The 23,275-nt window shown below is 39.4% G+C and overlaps 1 pseudogene; it reads left to right on the top strand.

Annotated features, from left to right (window-relative positions):
* LOC134643620 (uncharacterized) overlaps positions 1-19,459 on the top strand; it is a 36,760-nt pseudogene extending 17,301 nt beyond the window's left edge.
* Positions 19,460-23,275: the final 3,816 nt, after the last annotated feature.

The following is a 23,275-nucleotide window of genomic DNA, read 5'->3' on the forward strand; positions in this document are numbered from 1 at the left end:
GAACGTTAGATGTTTCTGATGAAGGCAGGTTGTCGGGCATTAAATATCATATTCTTTCTGTCCTGTTATTCCGTTGTGTCGGTTAACGACGCCGTCGGCTAGCAGCTCAGCTGTCAACCGTACTTCATTGTCATGTTTCTGACTCATGCGGAGGTATGGAGAACATACTGGGAGTGTGTTTCCAGGCCGTACACGGTGATCATCTGCTCCCTCACAGCCGCAATGTACTATCTGTGGGGCCGCGAGTGTCAGGTCAGTCTCTGCGGTCGAAGTTAGCGGCAAAGACAGCGCCATACCCGCTTTGACTTACAGTTTAGTTGGATTTTTAAGCATTTTATTTCCTTTAAAATGAAGATCAGTATATCCTATTAACTCCTATTCGACTTTATCTATGGTATTTTGTTTTTCTAATTAATTAAAAACCTGTTTTTCCATTTTATTTATTTACATTTTTAAGCTTATCTAACATTTCTTGTTCCATAATTTTACAGTTTTTAGTGTTTGGGTACAAAGATTCAGAGCTTTGTACTCAAAGCTCTGAATCTTTTTTTAAATTAACTTTATTTTGTATAAAATTAAATCTGTAGGTTATAATATTGTAATATGTGTATTATCAGTGTATGAGATATTATCTTTTATTCTACAAAATTAAAGCCTCTTTTTTATTGATTCCATAAATAAGACTGGAAGTAGATCATGGTTATGACTGATAATTTGGTAATAAGCAGTATATCAGCTATATTCATAATAAGTGTTGTACTAAAGTTTAAGCAGTTAAAGTGAGGATAATTTCAAAGTATGGCCAATACTAGAATTTGTTTATGTAGAAAATGCAGAAAAAATAAATATCTAAAATATCTTCACAGACTGTAGACAAGAAAATATGAATTTTGAACTGATTATATTTGAATACTATTTTCAAATATCTGAAACGTTGGTAAGAGTTATTTTCTCATTGTTAGCTACTCGCTAATCAAATGCTATTGTGTAACATCACATCAAAGTTTCCAAGTGATGTATTTCTTGCAGAGCTGGTCACACTACATCTACATACCACTGATACTGCCATTATTTTCTTTGTACCTTGTTCTGCTCGCCTGGTGTGTTTTGGATGTATTCTTGTCTCTCACAGGTGTGAATCTATAAGCAGCTGTGCTTTTATAACGCCTTCATCTGGTCTTGTGTCCTTTCAGAGACCAGCTCTGGTTTGCAGTGAGGCTTTCAGTGCATTCCTCTACAAGCACTGTCCTGTGGTAGCTGAGCGCTTCAGTCCCACTCCGTGGTGCTGGGGAGGCCGGCTTCAAACGCTGGTCTGTGCCGCCCTCAAGTCCAGACCCCCTGTCGGTTATCGCAAGTAGGAAGAAGCCCCTCCCCCTTTTTCAGTTCACCACTATTTACAAGAGGGTTAAAAATCTTAATCTAAACCTTTAATTAAATAATGAATATCTTGTCTCGTCCCTTCATCTCCCAGTGAGCTGATCCGTACAGTGGATGGTGGTCAGATCTCTCTTGACTGGGTGGACAATCAGGCCAGTTTGACCTACCCAGAATCCTCCACGCGTCCCACAGTGCTCATCCTCCCAGGGATTACAGGAAACAGCCAGCAGTCCTATGTGCTTCACGCCGTTAGCCAGGCCACACGCCACGGTTACAGGTCAGCTGCACTCCTCACACAAAATGAAGTGATCTTGAAGCAGCGCTAACAGGAAAGTTTACATTAAGCAGGAAGCTTAATGTAGCTTGTGCCCGGTATTTGCTCGAAGCAGTTTTCATAAATACTTTCCTTCCTAGATGTGTGGTCTTCAACAACAGAGGTCTTGGAGGGGAGGAGCTGCTGGTAAGTACAATGAATACCTAATAAATTAGAATAATGTCAAAGTAGTTTTTTAAAATCTGTAAGTAACATGTCAACACACTCTGAAGGACCCCAGTTGAGTGAGGAAAGTGAGGTTTTTAGAGCGGGAGGAGAGCAATGAGAAGCAGGAAACTGTGGTGGTCTTGAACTCTGATCCCCGCTGCAAGGATTCTAGCCTTTGGTAGATGGGTTGCCAATGTATTTAATTGCAATTTAAAACAGTTTCAGATTTTAAAAAACAAACAAACAAAAAAAGTGAATTGAAAGTATTTTCTATGTGTTTAAGTAGTAATTTAAGCTTTTCCACTGATACACCATTTCACAGCAGCAATAGAACTAACAGAAGATCTGAGGCTTAAGCGCTGCATGTAACTCCCCTCCTGTATCCCTCTGCTTGCTTCAGACACCAGTCACCTACTGTGCTGCCAATACTTCAGATCTTGAGTGTGTGGTGCAGCATGTCAAAGGGCTCTACCCCAGTGCTCCTGTGCTTGGGGCTGGTGTGTCTTTGGGAGGGTGAGTTGGTGCATAGTGTTTCCGCTGACCTCCATTTCTGGGCCTAGATTTGCCATCTGTGTCTTTCCTCCATTTCTTTTATTTATTTATTTTTAACAATTGCATGATTCGTTTCTTTTCACCCTGCTGCAGCATGGTGTTGTTAAACTACCTGGCCCGTAAGCACACCGAGTCAGGATTGGTTGCTGGTATTACCATCTCCGTACCCTGGGATGCACATAAGTCCTCTGACTCGATGGAGCAACCGCTCAACTGGCTCCTCTTCAACAGGCACATCACGAGATGCTTGCACCGCGCTGTCACCAGGTTGGATACATTTTGGTTCATAAATGTTGTCTAACAGTTTTGCGTTTGTAAATCCAGTTAAATAAAACCCCAAAATCTGTTTCTCACAGGCACAGGAAGATTTTAGAGAAAGTGGTGGATGTTGACTATGTCCTGAAGGTATGATTAATTATGACTCAAAGTTTGTCAGTTTCTTAGATGTATAATTGACTTTCCATTCATCGTCATCTTGTTTTCACACCCCCTTGTAGGCTCGGACCATACGTGAGTTTGACGAACGCTATACGTCTCTGATATTTGGTTATAATTCATGTATGGATTATTACTGCGATGCCAGCCCAGGCAAAAAGCTCCCCAATACAGCCGTACCCATCCTGTGTCTCAATGCCGCTGATGACCCTTTCTCTCCACAAACTGGTGAGTACACAACAGGAGAGGTGTGTCAGTATAAGAACTGCAAAGGGGAAATAACAGCTGTAATGGTTTACTAATAAATGTGACGTTTTTCTGATTTTATGGTCCTATTCGAAAAAAACAAAAAACAAGTTGGGAACATTGTGTAAAACTGAATGCTTTACTGAAAGTTGTACAAGACATCATATTAAAAGTGTACTGCTAAAGAAAACACCTGGTGGAACATTAGTAACACGGCTGGGTATAAATAGAGCATCCAAGAGTGTCTAGGTTTCTCAGAAGTAAAGGTGGGGCAGCGTTTACTACTCTGTTAAAGACTACACGAACAAATAGTTGACAGTAAAGTTTCTCAAAATAAAGCTGCAAATGATCTTGGAATTTTAGAGAATCAAGCAAACTCTCTGTATGCAAGTGACAAAGCTAAAAACCAAGGCTGATATCTTAAGGCCCTTAGATGCCAGTGGGTTCATTGCCACAGACTCAGGAACACTACTGAAAACATATGTAAGCGAATACAGTTCAATACTGCATCCACACATGCAAGATAACACTTTCTCAAACACTTTCATCTTTGTGTGTGAGCTCATTTAAGATGGACTGAAGCGACGTCAAAACAGATGATTGAGACATTTCTTAATATAATAGAGATAAATTCATTCTTTTTAGCACAATTCCTTTTTTATATGTAATCATGGACGTTGAAGTCTCCGGGTTACAAAAGGTTTCCGATTCATGTGTCTGCTTTGTGTCTACTCTGCTGTCTGTTTATATTCATTTGGACTTTTTCTTTCCTGCTCTCACAGCCTTCCCAGTGTCCGTAGTTCAGGATCTTCCTAATGTCGCCTTGGTATTGACGGCCCACGGGGGACACATTGCCTTCTTGCAGGGTTTTTTTCCTCTAGGTGAGAGCTACATGGAGCGCTTGTTTGGCCAGTTTGTGCACGCAGTCTTTGAACACCGGGAGGAAATGAAGCAAGCCTGTGGTATCAGAGAGGTGCAGATGAAGGACTAACGAGCAATATGAAGGCACTTACACTGAAGTAATACAACATTTGCAGCTGCAACTCTGCTCATCTACCTCATGACCTCAGGTTCATGTTCAAGTCATGTAGAAATAAAAAATGACAGTGAAGTGAAATCACTAAAGCTATTTTGAAGTATTTAATACATTTTAGTCAATCTGAAAATATTGTTGGTCAATTGATTGCTACCTACTTTCAGTCACAAAGGCCGTCCGTGCACCGCACACCTGTAGTATGTAGACTGCACTGTAGAGTTCAAGTGCTCTGCTTGTTGCTATTTAAAAGGAGTTGGTTATTAAAATTAAAAACAGCATTATTGTTGTTTTCTTCTTGCTAATTATGTTTTTTTTCCCTTTTGCATCAAATGCTTATTTAGTTTTGAGCCTTCAAGAAGTGTTTTCCTCGGGGTTTGTGGCATGCCTTAAAGGATGAAACTTTCCTGTGTCTATACCCTGCATGCTGTACAGTAAACGACACCAGTGGTAAATGAGCCGACACTGGGTAAAGACCAGTAACGCCCTGTGTGGTGCTTCAGTATTTGCTGCTATAAATTGTAATTAAGTATTGTAAGCATCGCACAAGGACCAGATCAGCATGTATGTGTACTGAATGTATTTTTATTATCAGTAGACACTACATCAGCTTTGTGTTTGTATTACCAACAGTGCACTGATTAATATGTAGCTCACTTTACCGTGCTAGGTGGTATTAGTGTAGGATTCATGCCATTTTTAACTGAAGCCACTGCTGGCTATAAAATGAAGTATTTTCAATCATCAGCATGAAGAAAATAGGTGATAATGGTGCTAATTGGTGGCTTTTAATTGTCAGCGTGAGGGTGGATGAGAATTTAATTTTGCTTTTTCAGAAGTAAAAGAGGCTTTTCATGAATGTCACGAAACCATCAGCTATTTGCATGTTTACCACATTCACCTGCCTTTTAATATCTTTTTTTTTTAAAACTCACGCCTTATTTTTAAATTTTGTGTATGGGCTGTAAAGACAATCACGGTGTTATTGCAGTATCATGTAATGGTACAATATTTGGGCATTGTATATTCAATGGTGTATCTTGTAATTACTCTACAATTAAAGGGTGATAAAGATTGACTGGTGATTTTTACATCTTGAGTTTGTCTGGAAGCTTCAAGTGGCCGTTCACTGCGATCGATAGCAAGTCGCAGCAGGTTTATTTTGTTATAGCACGTATCACCAGGTTTGACCTGTAGTGGAAAAATGTTATATGCTGCCTGTCACTGAGTTACCCTTCACTTGAACCGCTGAAATCCAAGGCCTTTAATCTCTGAGCGCTCTAGTCATTAATGTCGCAGATTAACCAGGAAGATATCAATAATTAACTGTGAACAATAAAGGCCCATGCCCTTTGTCACAATGCTAACCCTCTAACCTCATTTAGAGTCATTTGTGGCCTAGAAAACATCCAGTGGCATTTACTCTGTGGAAAAACAGGAACCTGAAGGAGTAGCCACTTTCCGAATCTGGCAGATAAAATCTACCCTAAAATAGTTCAACACTACCCCAGCTCTTATGTGAATGCAGCCATTTGGAAGAAAGGTGCTTTTTGTGAACACATTTTTTCTTTCTAAAGACAAAAATATGAAGGTAGAAGAGTGAGGACTTGTGCAGCTTTTATGCTTCTAGTTCCACTTTGTGGCAGCTTTTTCAGTGACTTGTTTGCTTGTGCTCCCACTTTAATTTCCTCTCTTCTCTGTCATCTGCGTCAGCGAGAAACAATTATTGCTAATAAACGTCACAGTAATCACAAATCAGTTCCTGTTTTTTTAAGGTAACAAAATAATGTGAATGAGGTATAAAAGAAGCACCCTGGTACGCTTTTCTTCTACTTGCCCGATGTGTTCTTTCGGGATGAGTAACGTGCTGCAACATCACACTTTAGCTGTGTGTTTTCTCAACTGAGCATAATTTTTACAGCCCAGCTTTCTCTCCAGCTCATCCTCCTCCTCCCTCCTCCTCCTCTTCTTCTCCTTCTCGTACTCCTGCTGCCTGTATTCCTCTACCTGGTGTGATAGGAGGAGCCTCAGGTTATGGTTAATGATTCAACACCAGAGCCGTGGAGATTGATAGATACAGAAAAAGAAGGAAAGATTTAGTGAGAGAGAGAGAGAGAGCTGGAGAGAAGTAAAAATAGTAAAGCTGTAGACGGGGAAATGTAAGCTGAGAAAGTATGCAGTGGCAGGAAAAGTAGAAGAAGGAGTAATGATAGAGAGTTTGCAGGCTGCATGCGGTGTGTCTGCTCAGGTGTGTCCAGTCTGTAGCTCATCTGGGGTTCAAGCAGGTCAGAAAAACTGCACAGAAAGCCAAAAACTTCTCTGCAGTGGAAAAGTGGATATCGTTGAGCAGCACAAGGTGATTATTTGGCTCCTGTGATCCATGCGGCCTTCATAGGCAGGACATTAGATCACCTTGTCTGCTGATCACACCATGCCTGCAGGTGAGTGTGGCTTCAGTCTGTTCGTCCACAGATTACGTGCAAATAGTGTCTCAGAGTTGTAGATTAGGTCAGACAGGCCGCCTTCAGGCGTTTATCAGTTCTTTAAATATATTACCGCTGTGTTAAAAGTACAGATCAGCATCGGTTTAGCTTAAGTTTTATTATTTTTGATTTACTACAGCGATTAACAAAACGTCATATCTGAGAAAAGGCTGCCTAATAAAGACAAAGCGCATGACTTCCTTCCAGGTTTCTATTACAGAGTATCTTATGAGAATTCAGCTGTAGTTACACATGGCCATGAATTAATAATGAAGCAGTATGAAGTGGACTGTATGCTGGCTGTGTCAGTATAATGGTAGCTGGCATCATGTTCCTGCTGTGCAGCTGAAAAGCAGACACAAATCTCTGTTTTTCTTTCTTTTTTTCTCTCCTTTTTTGGCGTTGTCTGCTTTAATATCATGTTTCCTGGGATCCTCCAGGATCATTTACCGGATATATAAATATACGCATGTTAAATGAATGTTGCTCACTTTTAAAGTTCATTCAGTATTTAAATAATAACCTGTTTTGTTTTTGATTTTTTTTTTTTTTTTACCATTGTAACAAAAATAACAAACATGGACCAATGAAACAGCAAATATTCAAACAGAAGTACAGTCACCTACCTATCAGTTGCCCCGGGGCTGAAGAATAACTGAGCAATTTCCCCCATTGAGTGTCGACCTGCAGGCACTAAAGGTTATCATCTCAATCAGCTCAGATTGTCTTTCTCAACAGCTACAAGTTCCTAGAAAGTTTACAAATTGTGTTTGTGCACGGCTCTGTCTTAGTGTGTGCTTTGGTGACAATTTAACGAACCACCCTGAGGCAAATCTGATATTCAAGTAAGCATGTAGGGACATATTTTTATGATCTGTGTAAAGTGACCATTAAGGTCTTTTTCTTTTCTGTAACACATTTATGAGCTCTGTGCACTGCAGTCACGTCGCTTTCTGTACTGAAATCCCTGGAAAAATATCTAATTTAGGCCGCTGTACATGTTTTTTTTAAGTGCCCATGCTCCCTTGCAGAACAGGAGCTGTTTATATTTCCCTGTCACATTCTGCTGGTGTATTACTAAATGACTTTATGAGTTTAGTTTAATCTTAGGCCTGTCCAATGTTCAGGGTGAGGCAGCAGTAACCTGGGGTCATACGATGTGTGCCGTGAACACAGGCAAACAGCCTCTCCAGCTGGGTTTTTACTGTGTGTTTAGTAAAATGGTCAGATATCCAAGTGTGTTTGTATTGATTGGGGTGTTTAAAAAAAGAAAAAAGAAAAGGAATCTTGTTTGCAGAGGTTCTTTAAACAGGTCACCTCGATTAAGAGAGGTATTGGATCTGGCTTGTGGTTAACTTCATTGTTAATCTCATGCAGCAGTGCTAATGAATCTGTCACTTAATATGACCTGCTTATGCATAGTCACAGAGAGTTTTTTATGTCTCACATTAGTGTAACAACCCACAACCAGCAAATATAAATAATCTGCATATAAACGCAAAGCCTGGAAAACAAGATCTATCATTTAAAGGGGTTTTATACAGCTTTGACAGGTTTTGTGTCATTATCAGTCACAGAAACTGTAACAGATCTTCAGCAAATGCTGGCAGGGTGTGACAGCACTCAGAAAGCACCCCGTTGAATGTCCATCATTAGTCTGCATTATTCAGCAGGGCTCTTGCTGTGTGCTGCCAGTGAAGTAGGGTTCAGTGCTTTGAGAAAAAGGTATCAACACAGTTACAGTTTAAATATCACCCTTTATGGCTTTGTGTGTAGGGGTTTCCACAAATATCACAACAACTGGGGCTACATTTTATGTCTGTGTTCAGGTGCATAATTTATACAACTTCTCTTTTTCCTGTTATATGAAATTCTCCCATAAATCTTCCTTTTTAAAAATTCTTATTCCCTCTGTAGCTATGGAGAAGCAAATAGAGGAGCTGAAGCAGCAGCTAGAAAAGCAATGTCTGATCAACAAGGAGCTGCAGAGGCAAAACAAGGACCTAGGTGAGTACAACAATAACTATATAAGCTTTAAATATTGTAGAGACTTCATTGTGCAATAGCAGGTTCATTGAGGTGAATATTAGTGTGAATTGGGGATATATATGAATACATGAATTAAAGGTGGAGCTCTTAAAGTTCTGAAGGTTGAGTTCAAATTTAGAGAACCAGAATGAGGCCTTTACGGGACTTTTACTGATGATGTGGAATCAGTGGAACTTAGACAGGTAGACATGGTCAAGACAAACGGCTGAAGCAGTTTGAACAGAAAACTTCATGTGCTCACAGAAACTGGGTTAGAGAAGATTGCCTGGTCTGATAAGTCTCCACTTTTGCTGCTTGGATGGTAGATGGTCAGCATTTCACATCAACATCAAACCATGGATCCATGATCTGGTGATGATGGTGTAATGGCATGGGAGATATTTTCTTGGCACACTTTGGGTGCCTTAGTACTAGATGTGCATTGTTTGCTGACTATGTCCATCCCATTATGACCACAGTGTCCATCCTCTGGTGGCTAATGTGGCATGTCATAAAGCTCATGTCATCTCAAACTGGTTACTTGAACATGAGAGTTTCACTGTACTGAAATGTCTCGCATGGTCACCAGATCTCAGTCCAATGGAGCACCTTTGGGATGTGGTGGAATGGGAAAATCATGCCATGGATGACATGTGACAAAATCATGTCATGCTGTCAGGTCAATATGGAATAAAGTCTCTGAGAATTGTTTCCAGCACCATGATGAATCTATGTAATGAAGAATTAAGACAGCTCTGATCCAACCCAGTACTAGCAACATGTACCTAATTACGTGATTGATGAGTGTAAAATGTTGGAGGGATGCAACTAAAATGTTAGACTTTTTTTTTCTCTGATCATGGCCAGAGATCAGTTATTAGCATGGATCAGTTATTAGCATCGCCCCACAGTACATAAAACACAGAGTACAAATGTAGAAAACCATGCAGTCACTCATCGGTTTATGGGCTTAAACCACAATGAGAGATGGATCAGGCTGATAAGTGGATGACATTATATACTCATGAATGGATGACATTACATACCTTTATGACTTATCAGTCATAAATGTATCCATGCCCAATGTATGCTTTATGTTATTTGTCTTTGATTGTGATCTTAATTGACAAAAGTGACATCAGTATGTGACTCAAAGACTCAAAACCAGTGATTCATAAAATAAACTTCCAATTAAGGTATTTAGCGAAGTCATAAATCAAGAGACAACTAGGGTCATTCTAGGGTCATTCATTACGTTTTCACTCAGAGGAGTGGACCCCTGCTGGCCATTAGAGAGAATTTACTAACATGTTGGCTTCATGTTTCAGACCCATATCCATCTTTTATATACATAGCACAGAAATCGTCACTTTTAATGTGTTTTGCACACTTAATATGTGGGTTTTTTTCTTCACATTCACAGAAAAACGACTCACCGAGAAAGAGAAACACCTGCAACAACTGCAGAGTCAGTATCATGATCTCGGTAAGCAGCTCTTCACGGGAACACAGAACAGGGACACATCTACTTACACACATGATTGATGCAATTTATAATGGCGATCTGTAACCATCCAGTTGTTTCTGTTACAGAGTTTCCCTCTCAGACCGGTAATGAGATTGAACCTGAGGTCAGGAAGAGCCGTGCAGCTGTCATAGCTTCAGAACCAATCCCGGAGAACCTGGAGATTAAGCGGGCGAAGGTGAAGAAAAATGTCAGGTCAGCATCAGCACCTTTCCAACAACTTATATAATACCCAGTTTGTATGTTGTAGATGACTTCTTTGAACTTTCTATTGGCAGTGAGACGAGCCTAATTGTCAAAGCTATCCAGAAGAATGACTTCCTGAGCCGGTTAGATGATGAGCAAATAGCCATGATGGTGGACCTGTTAAAGGTATCTCACTTCAATCCTGGGGATGAAGTCATTCAGGAAGGCTCTGAAGGAGACAGCATGTACATTGTGGCAGGTGGGCGCACACCTTAGTATGAATGTCTGTCTTTTTATCTGCCATTGCTCCAGGTATATATGGAAGATTTTTAAAACTGGGTTATTAACTTCTCGTTACAACAGCATCATTTCACAAACAAGCAAATTTTAATATTGAAATTTTTTTTCTCTTTCTTTATAGCTGGTGAGCTTTCTGTGAGCCAGTCTGGCCGTGACCTCCGAACTCTAACTAGTGGTGATGTTTTTGGAGAGCTGGCGATTCTGTACAACTGCAAAAGGACAGCTACAGTCAAAGGTCAGCCTGTAATTATATAGTATAATGTAATTTATGTGGAGACATGTATGTATGTATAATATATGACCACATATGTTCTACATATGAGATAATGGATGAACTTTTTGACAGAAATACATAGCAGTACATTGGAGGAAAACTGCCCAGCATGTTAACAACAAAATGTCAACCTAACTCTAGAGCATGGTGGAGAGAATATCATAGTTTGCTTTGGTATTTGGACACCTTACAGTCACTGAGGGGAGAACAAACTGACTACCAATAGCACTTCTGAAAAAGAAGAAACTCTTATTTTGAAAGGACCCAAAGAGTATCCTGATTGAAACTGGCTTAGTGTGGTTTTGGGACTGGTTGTCCAAAATCCCCAAAACGGATGCAGAAAACATGTGAAGGAGGATGTTGCTGCTTATCACAAACTCTTAGAGTCGCATTTTGGTATAATGGACATGCCTTGTGCTATGAAAGGTAGCAGCTTTTTCGGACAATGAAATGTAAAATGTGACAAAAACCAAAACAATAACATAACTTTACAGCGACAGAAAAAAAGAATAGGTTTTCAGTCACAGTAGTTTTGTAACAAAGGTGCCTGGTTCAGTGTAGAAAAAACGGTGTGTTCAAGTACATCCCTTTACAATGCAATCCACCCGTGGGAAGGCAGTTTTCTCCCATCTGCAGCAAGCTTGTCTATCATTTATCTCACTTTGTCATATGAGTTCTGCGATGGTGATAGAGTGCATCTGGCTATGGTTTTATGTAATTTATTTCAGATTTCATCTATTACATCTGAACAGTATTTGTGAATTTTCAATCCAATCAAACCCCAATAATTTTAAAGGTTCAATCAGTTTTTGTTACAGTTGTAGTTAAATTAATTCAAGAGTTCAAATGTCTTAATCTTAAAATATGCTTCAAAGCTAACTGAATCCGCTACTCTTTTTATTTTTTGTTTATTTTCATCTCCATTATCGTGTGCTCATATTGCAGCAAAGACACCTGTGCATCTGTGGTGCATGGAGCGACAGACCTACAGAAGCATTATGACCAACAAGTCCAAGAAGAAACGAGAACAGCTCATGGGCTTCCTGAAGACGTGAGTTTCTAGACTCTGCAGCCATGATAAAATTTTCATCCGGACTCCTCAGATTCTCTTTGCAACTTTATCATAACAGTGTTGGTATTTTTCGCTGCACTAATGGAGCAAATGCTTTCCCTATTTCTAATTTTCTTTTAAATTCCCACTTGCCATTACAGGGCCCACACTCTGAAGGACCTGAATGATGTCCAGTTGTCCAAAATTATTGACTCCATGGAGGAGGTGTGCACCTTGATGTCTTTTTTTGCTACAGTACAACAGAATCAAATACGCTGAACACAAGGATTTTGTTTTTAGCTCTTGGAGTGAATCTGAAAGTACATATTTTTTTAATATTATTTTTAATTCTGTCTCTTCTAGGTGAAGTACCAGGACAAAGATGTTATAGTTCGAGAGGGAACAGAAGGAAATGCATTCTACATCATCCTCAAAGGAGAGGTAACAATATCTTAATGTGCATCTTTGGCCAGTCACACCCAGAGTTTTTATCCAGCCTATTTCACAAACTCATGTTTCTCTTGTGTGCATATCGTTTATTCTTTCCATTTGTTTGCCTGTGTGTGTGTTTCCCTTTCAGGTGTTGGTGACTAAGAACGTGAACGGTCATCAGAAGCAGATTCGCAGGATGGGAAAAGGGGAGCATTTCGGGGAACAGGCCCTCATACGGTAACCATGGAGACACAACACATGCCTGAGGACATTAGCGAGAGCCTCGTGCAGCACGATGTGCTCCTCGCGCCTTCCTCAGCTGCTGTCAGCTGTGACATTTTTATTTTGCAGATTCTTCAGATTATCCTCTAAATGCTCTCTGGTGACAGAAACACCATGTTTTTCCCTAAATTGCGCAGTTCTGCTGCATGCAAACGAGTCAATGAAGCAAATTTATTGCTCTGGCTGTCAGTAGAGGTGCATGCATACAGAAACACTGTGTGTGTGTGTGTGTGTGTGTGTGTGTGTGTGTGTGTGTGATCCTCTGGTGGAATAACAGAGGTTGTTTTGATTATACAAGGAGGATATTGGATTTTTAATAAATATCAAATATCATCTAGCTTGTGTTGTCTGCCTCTAATTTGCAGGACATGTAGCACCTTTGCAATTTTACTGGGAATCATTTTTCTCAAAATAATGCAGTACTTTTTCACATTGCATATTTTTTAATCTACATATTAGTATTTGCTAATATATGTTATTCAATTAAAATATCTCTATGAGGTTCTCTGCAGCTGTATTCACTGCATTTCCACAGACTTGAATTTTGGCAATGCTTTTTGTCTTGCAGCGAGGTCTTGAGGACAGCAACCTGCACTGCCGACGGCCCTGTTACCTGCTTCTCCATTGACAAGGAGTGAGTCTGACCCAGCACTCATATTCGACAGTAACCGAATGTGATAGTTGTGTTCGCTCAGGCTCTGCAGTGACAGCTGTTGCTCCTGGAGAGGACAATTCTTCGGTTGCTTTACAGTGTGATTGCTGTTGTGTTTTCCCACTTGCTTACAGATGCACAGGTTGACTAATGATGCCTTTTGTTTAGGGTATTTGAAGAAACAATTCCCGTAGAGCACCTGGAACTCTTTGATGAGTATGTATTGAAAAAAAAGCACTGTTGATTGCATAACCACAATTTGTTTTTTCCTCCACCTTACCGAGAGTGTGACGTGGAGGTGAAATAGACTGCCCCAGTTAGTTTCCTGCTCATATCCTGTCAAATTTATTTTCACTTCCAGCTCAAAAGTGATGCAGGAGGCGCAAGCTCCAGAAAAGTCGAGGTGAGTGGCTGTTGAAGGTGAAGGTTAAAATATGTTACAAAATCAACAATCAGTCACCAGAATAAGCTCAACGAGCCGTTATTAGTGAAAACAAATCTAAAGGTAAAATAAAATCACCACTCTTTCTCAGCCCCAGCTCCACTCTGAGGTTGAAGGATCTGGTTCCAGTCTTCTATCAGGAGGGTCGCTATCAAGGAGATCCTGTCACACTTGGAGTTGGAGGATTTGGCCGTGTGGCGCTGGTCAGTTGTGCATCTTGTCTGGGTTTAAAAACACACAAAATATATATATATATATATATATATATATATATATATATATATATATATATATATATATATATATATATATATATATATATATTTACCATTTATTAGAATGGTAGAAACCATCACACCAGAGCAGGGTTAACACAGTCGTAATGGATGATGTATTATGGTCCCATGTGTCACAACCGTTTGAGCTATCGAAATGGAAAAAGGACATAATAATTATAGCCATGTTTACCCTGCACTGGCATGTCAAAGTTGCTGTTGTAAAGAGAGGCTATGTCAGCCTACTGTAAACACTGATGTGATGTATAAGATAGTCTGTGAACTGCTAAAGGTAATTACTCCCACAGTCAGAAAAAAAATATAATTTGTTGTTCAGCTAACTTGTGCTCAGCTCTAACCCCTCATTTTAGTTACTGTCGCATTAGCCACTAAACGTTTATGTACTCTAACATATATGGATATTTCTCTCATTTGCAGTAATTCCACAACCCCAGTTCCAAAAATGTGGGGACACTGTGTGAAATGCAGTGCAGAATGCAATCATTTGAAAATCTCACAAACCTGTATTTTAATCATGATATAAAAGAAGCAAAACATATCAAAAGTTGAAAATAGGGAAATGTACCATTTTCAGAAAAAAGATATTAGCTTGTTTTGAATTTCATGGCCGCAATGTGTCTTGAAAAAGTTGGGATGATTTGTCTCCTTTTTAGTCCAGAGTACAGGATGTTTTCCAAAAAAGAAGTTTAAATTTTGATTCGTCTGACCACAGAACAGTTTTTCACTTTTCCTCTATCCATTTTAAATGAGCTCTGTCCTGCAGAGCTGTTTTTGGATCTTGTTCATGTATGGCTTACTCTTTCCATGATAGCCCTTGAACCCCATTCTCCTTGTGAATGGCATGTTGATGGCACAAATGTTCCACAATTTGTTGACACAGTTTTTTTTTTTTTTTAATCGCTGCCCCTCTGCCCCTCTACCCTGCTGAGAATCTCTCCCTGTCTAAGATTCTCGATTTATACCCAACCATATTACTTTGTTACACAGCCTGACATGAGAACTTAAACATTTCACACATTGTCTCGACTCTTTTTTGGAACTGGGGTTGTCAAATATTTAGCACTGCTGACTGTTTTTGCTCTTCTAAGATGACCACCCTGCCCCATGGAAAATATTACGCCGTGAAGCGAGTCAGCAAGAAGCACATTGTTGCCAAGAGACAGGAAGAGCACATGCTGTTTGAGAAGAAGATCCTTAAAGCTGTGCAGTGCGAATTCATCGTCAGGTATCAAAGATATGTGGACTGCAGTCTTTTAAATCCATTGGTTGAGCGCAGAGCACCTGAAAATGCTTTCTGCTCTCGCTGTTTCTAGACTTCATGGAGCTTTCAAAGACACACGATACATCTACATGGTGATGGAGTTCTGTAGTGGTGGGGAAATCTGGACCAAACTCAAAGAAGTGTAAGATGAAAAGTGAAATGATGCTCTATATTTGGAGTTCCCAAGTTAAAATAAATACTTTTTTGTAGAAGCTGTAGCAGATGGAAGTTTACAGAATTTTTTTAGAAAACCGTTGTCCAACTTATTGCATCTTTGCGAATGTTAGAGGTCGTTTTGACGAGCCTGTCGCTGTGTTCTGCACTGCCTGCGTGGTGGAGGCCTATGCCTACCTCCACAAGAAGAATATCATGTATAGAGACCTAAAGCCTGAGAACCTGATGCTGGATGCAAAGGGCTACATCAAACTGGTGCGTCTTTAGCGTCTTTCTGAAGCACACAAACTTTTTTTTTATGTGAATTTCAGTTAATGAAGACTTTATCATCACATTTGATTCTTGTGTGGGTGCTTATCATCATCCAGGTTGACTTTGGTTTTGCAAAGGAGCTGGTTCGGGGTGAGAAAACCTACTCATTTGTTGGTACTCCTGAGTACATGGCTCCAGAGATCATCAAGAACCAGGGACATGACTTTGCAGTTGACTTTTGGTCTCTTGGCATCCTGATTTTTGAACTATTGGCGGGAAGGTAATAATAATGATAATACTTTTTTTTTTTTTAACAACAGACACATAAAATAACCTTAATGTTGACCAGCAGATGGCAGCAGCACTGTATGGCTTTTGCAGAGCTCAGTGTCTCACAATTTCAGGTTTCAGTCTTTTTAATACCATTTAATAAAAATTAAACATTTATTAACAACACATTTTTTTCTGTTTTAAAATGGCCAGCCCTCCCTTTTCAAGCTCAGAGCCCCAGAAGATTTATGCCAAAATTTTGGATGGGGAGCTCCATTATGCACCTTATATGAGCGAAGCAGCCAAGTCCATTATCAGTAAACTGTGCAGGTAAGAACAGCTGAGTCTATTGAGAGCACATAGATTACATTTTCATGTAGGTCACTGATAATTTTGCAAAAAAGAAAAATGGAATTAGATCGTATGAAAATTGCACTCAGTGGCAACTTCATTGTCTATGCCGTCCTAATACTGGATTAGACCCCCTTTTGTCTTATTTGTGGCATAGATTTAACAAGGTGCTTAAAACATCCTCAGAGATTTTGGTCCATATTGGCATGACAGCATCACACAGTTACTGCAGATTTGTCAGCTGCACATCCATGATGTGAATCTGCTGTTCCACCACATCCCAGAAGTGCTTTTTACATTAAGTTCTGGTACCTGTGGAGGCCGTTTGAGCACAGTGAACTCACTGTAATCAGTTTGAGATGATTTGAGGTTTGTGACATTATTGCATATTAGCTTGCAAGAAGCAGCCATGAGAAAATTGGTACACTGAGGTGTTAAAGGGATGAACATGGTTAGTATTAATAGTTAGGTAGGCTTTAGCATTTAAAACAGACTTCAAAGTAATTTCTACATCGTGGGCCACAGTTTGATCTTAAGTGGGCTGGACCAATGAAATGTGTAAAATTACAGAAAACTATATCTAGTAGTTCACTGCACACACTGTCCCGTAAGTATACAATATAGTTTTTGTCAATGTGTGTTTTTGTCTGTTTTTGCTGACTGTGAATTCAATGTAAAAACTGACATTTCTATAGAAGAGTGGATTTAATTACTTAAGTATAGTATGGATGGCTGTAGGGAAGGTCTTTATCAAAAGCTGTAAAACTGATGAGATTAAAAGTTTAAAAGTCTCTAAATTTATGCCTTTTAGTGGACCAGATTGGAGTCTTTGCCAATTCTGGTCCCCAGGCCTTATGTTTGACAACCTGGTTTAAACACAAAATTATTAAATGGCCAAAAAAAGAAAAAATGCCCCACACCATTACACCACCAGTCTGAACCACTGGTACAACCAAGATGTATCCATGCTTTCATGTTGTTTATGCCAGATTCTGAATCTACTATACAAATGTTGCATCTGAAATCGAGAACAGAAAGCTTTTATCCAAACTTCCATCATCCAATTTTGGTGTGAATTGTAATGTCAGTTTCCTGAGCTCTTCTGCTTACCTTGGTTGTAACCAGTTGTTATCTGATTTACTGTTGCCTTCCTATCTAACTTGAAGCAGGCCAGCTATTCTCCTCTGACCTTTGGCATCAACAAGGCATTTTTGCCCAGCGAACTATCGCTCGCTGGATATTTTCTCTTTTTTAGACCATTCTCTATAAATTCTAGAGATGGATGTGTGGGAAAAAATCCCAGTAGATTGTCAGTTACTGAAATACTCAGACCAGCCCGTCTGGCACTGACAACCACGTTCAAAGTCACTTAAATTACCTTTCTCCCCCATTCTGATGCTCAGCTTGAACTGCACGTCTAAATGCATTGGTTTGCTTCCATATCATTGGCTGATTTGAAGTAGAATTCACAAGCAGTTAAGCAGGTGCACCTAAAAAAACCTAAAACTCCCCCAAAATCTGGTCGGTGAGTTTGCTTGTTTGGAAATGCCACAGTGCCTCAAAGTACAGTGTGAATAATGAAAAATGACAAAAATGTCTGAAAAACAAAGCATTCCATCATTAGATGCATTTGTATTTATATAGAAATATATTTGTAATAATACACACCTCTTGAAAAATGAAAGCTCATGAAACCAAAAGCAGTTTCTGAACTGCCTTCTCTCTGAATGATGCATTTTTTCAGACCTCGGCCTGGTCAGAGATTAGGAAACACCAAAAATGGGATCAAAGATGTCCGGCATCACAGGTAACCATGGCAACACTCTCTTCTTTGGTCACCTACTGCTGCCTGTACAGTAGTGTATATTGAACAGGCAACAGTAATTTTATACATTTACTAATCTGTAATGATAAACATTATGCACCTTTCCACCTCAAGTGCATAGCACATGCAATGCTGCGTGATTATTATAGCGGTATTACTATAGAGTGAGTACATTTACTACAATAAATATATACTATGTGAAAAATAGGGAAGTGATTAGCAGTCTAAAGTTCTTTATACAGAAAAACAGCATGGTGATTTTGTCATTATGGATTATGTTTCTACACCGCTGATTGAGCCTTTTTACCTTGTTATTATTTTATGATTATAAAAGCATGTTTAATAATAATAATAGTAATAGTAATGACAAAACCTCCTTTTTTACCTTCAGGTGGTTCAGCAGTATGAACTGGCACAAGCTGCGTGTGGGTCAGCTTGAGGCTCCCACAGCACGGCTTATCCGCAAGGCAAGTCAAACCAGTGTTACTCTTACGTGGAAAGCAGAACCCTTTTTCATGTTTAGAGAGAGCGAAACAAAAGAAGGACCGCAGGCAGGATTGTGTGGAACAAATATTACTGGTTTTCGCAGTGGCTAAAGAACTTTTTGATACATGAAACCCACTGTGTATTCAGACTATATTAACAAAACCTGGGTCTGAAAGGTTATTACACACTGCATAAACATGAAAAAATAGAAAGTCCAAATGTCATTACCGCCCCCAGAAAGAAAACTAGCCTATCGTAGTTGCTCCAGTTTCTTGCTCTTCTTGTCCTCATCCTCTTCCTAGTCATGTGTTAAGCTTTAAAAAAACCTGTAGGATTATGCTTTCAAATGAACATTTAAAAAAAATGTTACTAAATGCTTCATTCAAAAGTAAATGCTTCTTTAAAATAAATTATCAACTCCCCAAAAATGTTGAATTTGCTTCATTGGGACTATGTGGGTGTTATTTGGAGAGATGTACTTTTTCACACTAGCCAAACTTTGTTAAAATGAGGGGATTTAAGAGTGTGTAATATTACTGATTAGAAATAGATTACGGGATAGGCTGTTTTATGAGCTTCATTAACATTTCATCCTCTTTCAGGGTCCCTGCTACATCAACTTTGATCGCTTCCCTCATGATCAGACGAAGGCAGAAGAGGAGTTCTCTGGCTGGGACCGTGACTTCTGATTCTGATGTCTATGTTAAAGGATCAAGAAGAGATCCCATATAGGATAATTGTAGGTGGCCTGAGCTGGGGCCGAAACAGGGCTAAAGTCATATGAGGGTGGGAAGAATTTCCTGTTTGGAAAAAACAAAACAAACAACCAAGTTGATATAAATTTGATTATTGGAGTGAAACTGTAGGGAATCATACACTTTAGACGTGTGCCGAAGTTCCTCTTTTGCTATTCTAAAACAACCATAAAGGTGGATAAGGGGTAAAAATATGTAAATGTGTTACAAGAACATGGTAGAACATTTTGTTTCCAAATACAGTCCAAGTCAATTTGGTGTCTGGTGGAGAAGTGCCAATAACAACATCTATATAACACTTTTTACTGCTTCCAATAAAAACACCCATCCCTGTGTTTAGTGGAGAGTTTCTGTCATATGGTACAACTTGTACCAAACAACAACAACAAAAAAACCCTGTCCCTATTAAACCTGGAAATACAATCATTTCTAATGCCATAGCTGTAATGTATGTCTGTGTCTATTGTTCCTTTGAATCTTTAAAGTTTTAAAGAAAAAAAAAGTGCTTATGCTCTTGATAAAGTTGTTTACGTTACACTGTTACTTTCTTGTGGCGTTAGGCCTTGATTTCTAGATAAAAAAATAACTGAACATCATGATGAAGAAATCCTTTTTGATTGAAGATAAAGAAAAATTGCCCTTATACACTTGATTCAGCTCAATTTGTTACTGTACTGCAATAAAATACCAAGCTGATTTGATTTACTATTTTTCCTCCTGCTGACACCAAAGTATTCAGAGATTAGATTTGTGATAGATAACAATGCATGGTGGAAATGCGTTTTTAAGGACGTTATCAGGGTGGAAAGTGGCCTGTGACAGAATAAGGGTTTAATCTCATGTTCTTGACAATGGCTGCTGCTGACTGTTTGGGTCTGGAAAGGCACAGCTGTCTGATGTGGCAGCAGGTTTTAGGGCTGGAGGAAGGAGTCTTCCTGTCCCCTCCTGTTAATGCGCACGATGTGCCTGCTGAGACCAGTTTTCCACATCACGACACAAACTTCACAGGAATATAAACCACATCTTCCAGAGGGAAAACACCCGCTGCCAGATGTTTCCTTCCTACAGAAGACCCAAAACACATTAAAGCGTAGACTCTAATACCCCAACAGCAATGACAGAAGCGGCCCAGAGGATGCACAGTATAGTTACAAGTATTTCCTGTTCACAGCAGTAAACTGTGACTTCCTGTTTTCTTGCATATTTGTTTGCGGATCACTTTGTTTTACCTGTGATGCATGTGGCATGATTAACAGAGTAAACACAATATACACTGTTTATCCAATCCAAGTAACTCATAACAGTTTTCTGATTTCTTGTCACTCTCTTGAGTAACATTCATGTCTATTAGAGCTCCATTTCTATGATGCCATAGATTTCAGCTGCACTGAATGCATCTCCAGACTCAATATAAACGATAGATTGAGCAGAAAGGGGATCGAGGCTGATAGACTCAAACGAACGTTTGCACAGTCAAGAGATTGATGTGGTCTTATCCTGACTCCTGTCTGTGAGTCTCTCTGTCTTCAAGCTCATTTTCTTGCGAGAAATATTGACCGAGCTCCATGTGAGAGGATTGTCTCATGCAGCCTGAAGTTTAACCTGAAACACTAAAGAAGAAAAAAGAAACACCAGGGAAAAGCAAACATTTGCGTCTCCCTGTGTTTTTACACTAAATGTCTTTCCCGGTTGTGTTTTCTCCACTGAGCAGTTTTGAGTTAATTAGGCTCAGTGCTAACACCTGTGCTGATTAATTATTGTTTGCACCTGTGCTGAGTCTACTTAAGCCCCTCTCTTTGCTTGCTGCTTTGTTTGGTCACTTATGTTTGAGAGGTCTGAGTGGGCATCTGGTTCTGCGTAAAGTAGTCGTGATAAGTGATTGGCTGCCCTGAGAAAGAATACAAAAGTGCAGGAAACATGTAACCACTTCAATCAGCACTCTCAATCTGACTTCTCCATGCAGGTATTATATTTCCCATAAAGGGATCATAAAGGAGCCACTACTTGATGCTCTATTAAAAGCACTCCAGTCTGGAGATTTTAGTGTGTGTGTGTCTTTTTTCCTATACCCCAATGAATCATCAAAACCCAGAACATGTAAAACATTATGTACTCTGATTGGCCAGTTGAGAACTGGAAAATATTTGAAATGATTGTTGCACAGCTTTGGCTAGTCATATTCTGGACAATGATTGCATGATCGCATTCATGCTTGAATGAAAGGTCCTGCAAAAAGATTTTTTTAATTCTTTTTTATTATTATTTCCATTATGTATTTTTTTTCAACCTCATTTTTTTTTTTTTTAGTTTTTGATATTCGTATGGCTGCTTTAAGAAGTTCTGAACAGGTAAAACAGTACACATGCAACAATTTGTGAACATGGTCAACTCTTATATATAGACAAGTCTCAGTGAATACATATGCACCCACAGCTTCTTCAGGAAATGACTAAAACTAAGGACATTTTTCATTTTATTTTAGTGTTGAGCATGCAATGTAATGCAGGTAAAATGGGTTTGTAGGAGCTTTCCTAATGGAAACCTGCATACTAAGCTTCAAGCTATATTCATCCATCCTTTTCTCCACACGTTGGTGTGGTGGAGAGCAATGTTGCCTCATAGCAAGAAGGTCCTGGGGCTAATTCACCTGCTGGCTTGGGATATTTCTGTACAGAGTTCTGGATAATCTGGCTCCCTCTCACAGTCCAAAACACACACATTTTTGGCTAATTGGTGAACTTGGGAATGTGAAGGGTTGTCTCTCTGTGATAAACTGGCGACCTGACCAGGGTGAATCTTGCCTCTCGCTCTATGACAATTGGGATAGCCTCCCCCCCAAACCTGAATGGAATAAAGGGAGGAAAACGGATGGATGGATGAATGGTTGTCTGTCTCAGTGTTAGCCCTGTGATAGATAGGTGACCTGTTCAGGATGTACCCTGTGACAGCTGGGACAAGCGTCAGCCATAAACATGACCCTTAAATAGTTAGCTAAAATTAAAATTAGGAACTTAGGTCCATTGGTTATTCTTTCATTTTCCCCATTGCAACCAACCCCTATTGTAACTCTAGTTTAAAACTACTCTTGATCCGCTGCCAGTATAAAAATAAATGTGCAGCTGCACTAAGCAGAGAAAAAATAACTCAGAAATTCCACTTCTCTGACAAGATTGCATGTGTCTGAGTACAGACAGTAGGTGTGTGCAGGAAAAAAATCAAACAAAAATAGAACTTGAAAGCTAACATTTGATGTGATGGACTATGAAAGCTCTTCCTCAGTGTTCACCACTCTCCTGTGTTTCCTGTTTAGAGGCAGGACTCATCTCATGTTAAGTCATGTGTGAGATTACCTTTGAGATTTCCCTTTTGCCCCCTTCTTTTTATTTTTACATGACATGTGCTAAAAACTATTGTTTATCAGACTCTTACCCACCTGTTGCAGCAGGCCAGAAATAGAGAAGCTCTGCTGTTGTATAACTTTTAAAATCCTGCTAAATTAACTGCTGTTATTCACCTTTAACAGTTCAGTTGCTTCCTGACTGAGTATATGGATTTAATTATATCCTGATAATGTCTGTCTGTGATGACTGGCTCTAATTTACCAAATGTAGCTGCTTGTGTATGCAGAAAATAATGGTATATGCAGAAGCATACTGTATGTATTTTAAACCCACAGCATGCACTGATTTCCTGCCAGCAACCATTATATAACTGTAGTTATATAACATTTAAATTGAGGAAGTCAATGTATGATTAATTGCAGTCTTGTCAATGATTTTATATGACTTTTGAAGAAATTATTGCTCCTCAGACACTGAGCACGATA

The sequence above is a fragment of the Pelmatolapia mariae genome, linkage group LG15 (assembly GCF_036321145.2).
Source record: "Pelmatolapia mariae isolate MD_Pm_ZW linkage group LG15, Pm_UMD_F_2, whole genome shotgun sequence".
NCBI classification, from domain to species: domain Eukaryota; kingdom Metazoa; phylum Chordata; class Actinopteri; order Cichliformes; family Cichlidae; genus Pelmatolapia; species Pelmatolapia mariae.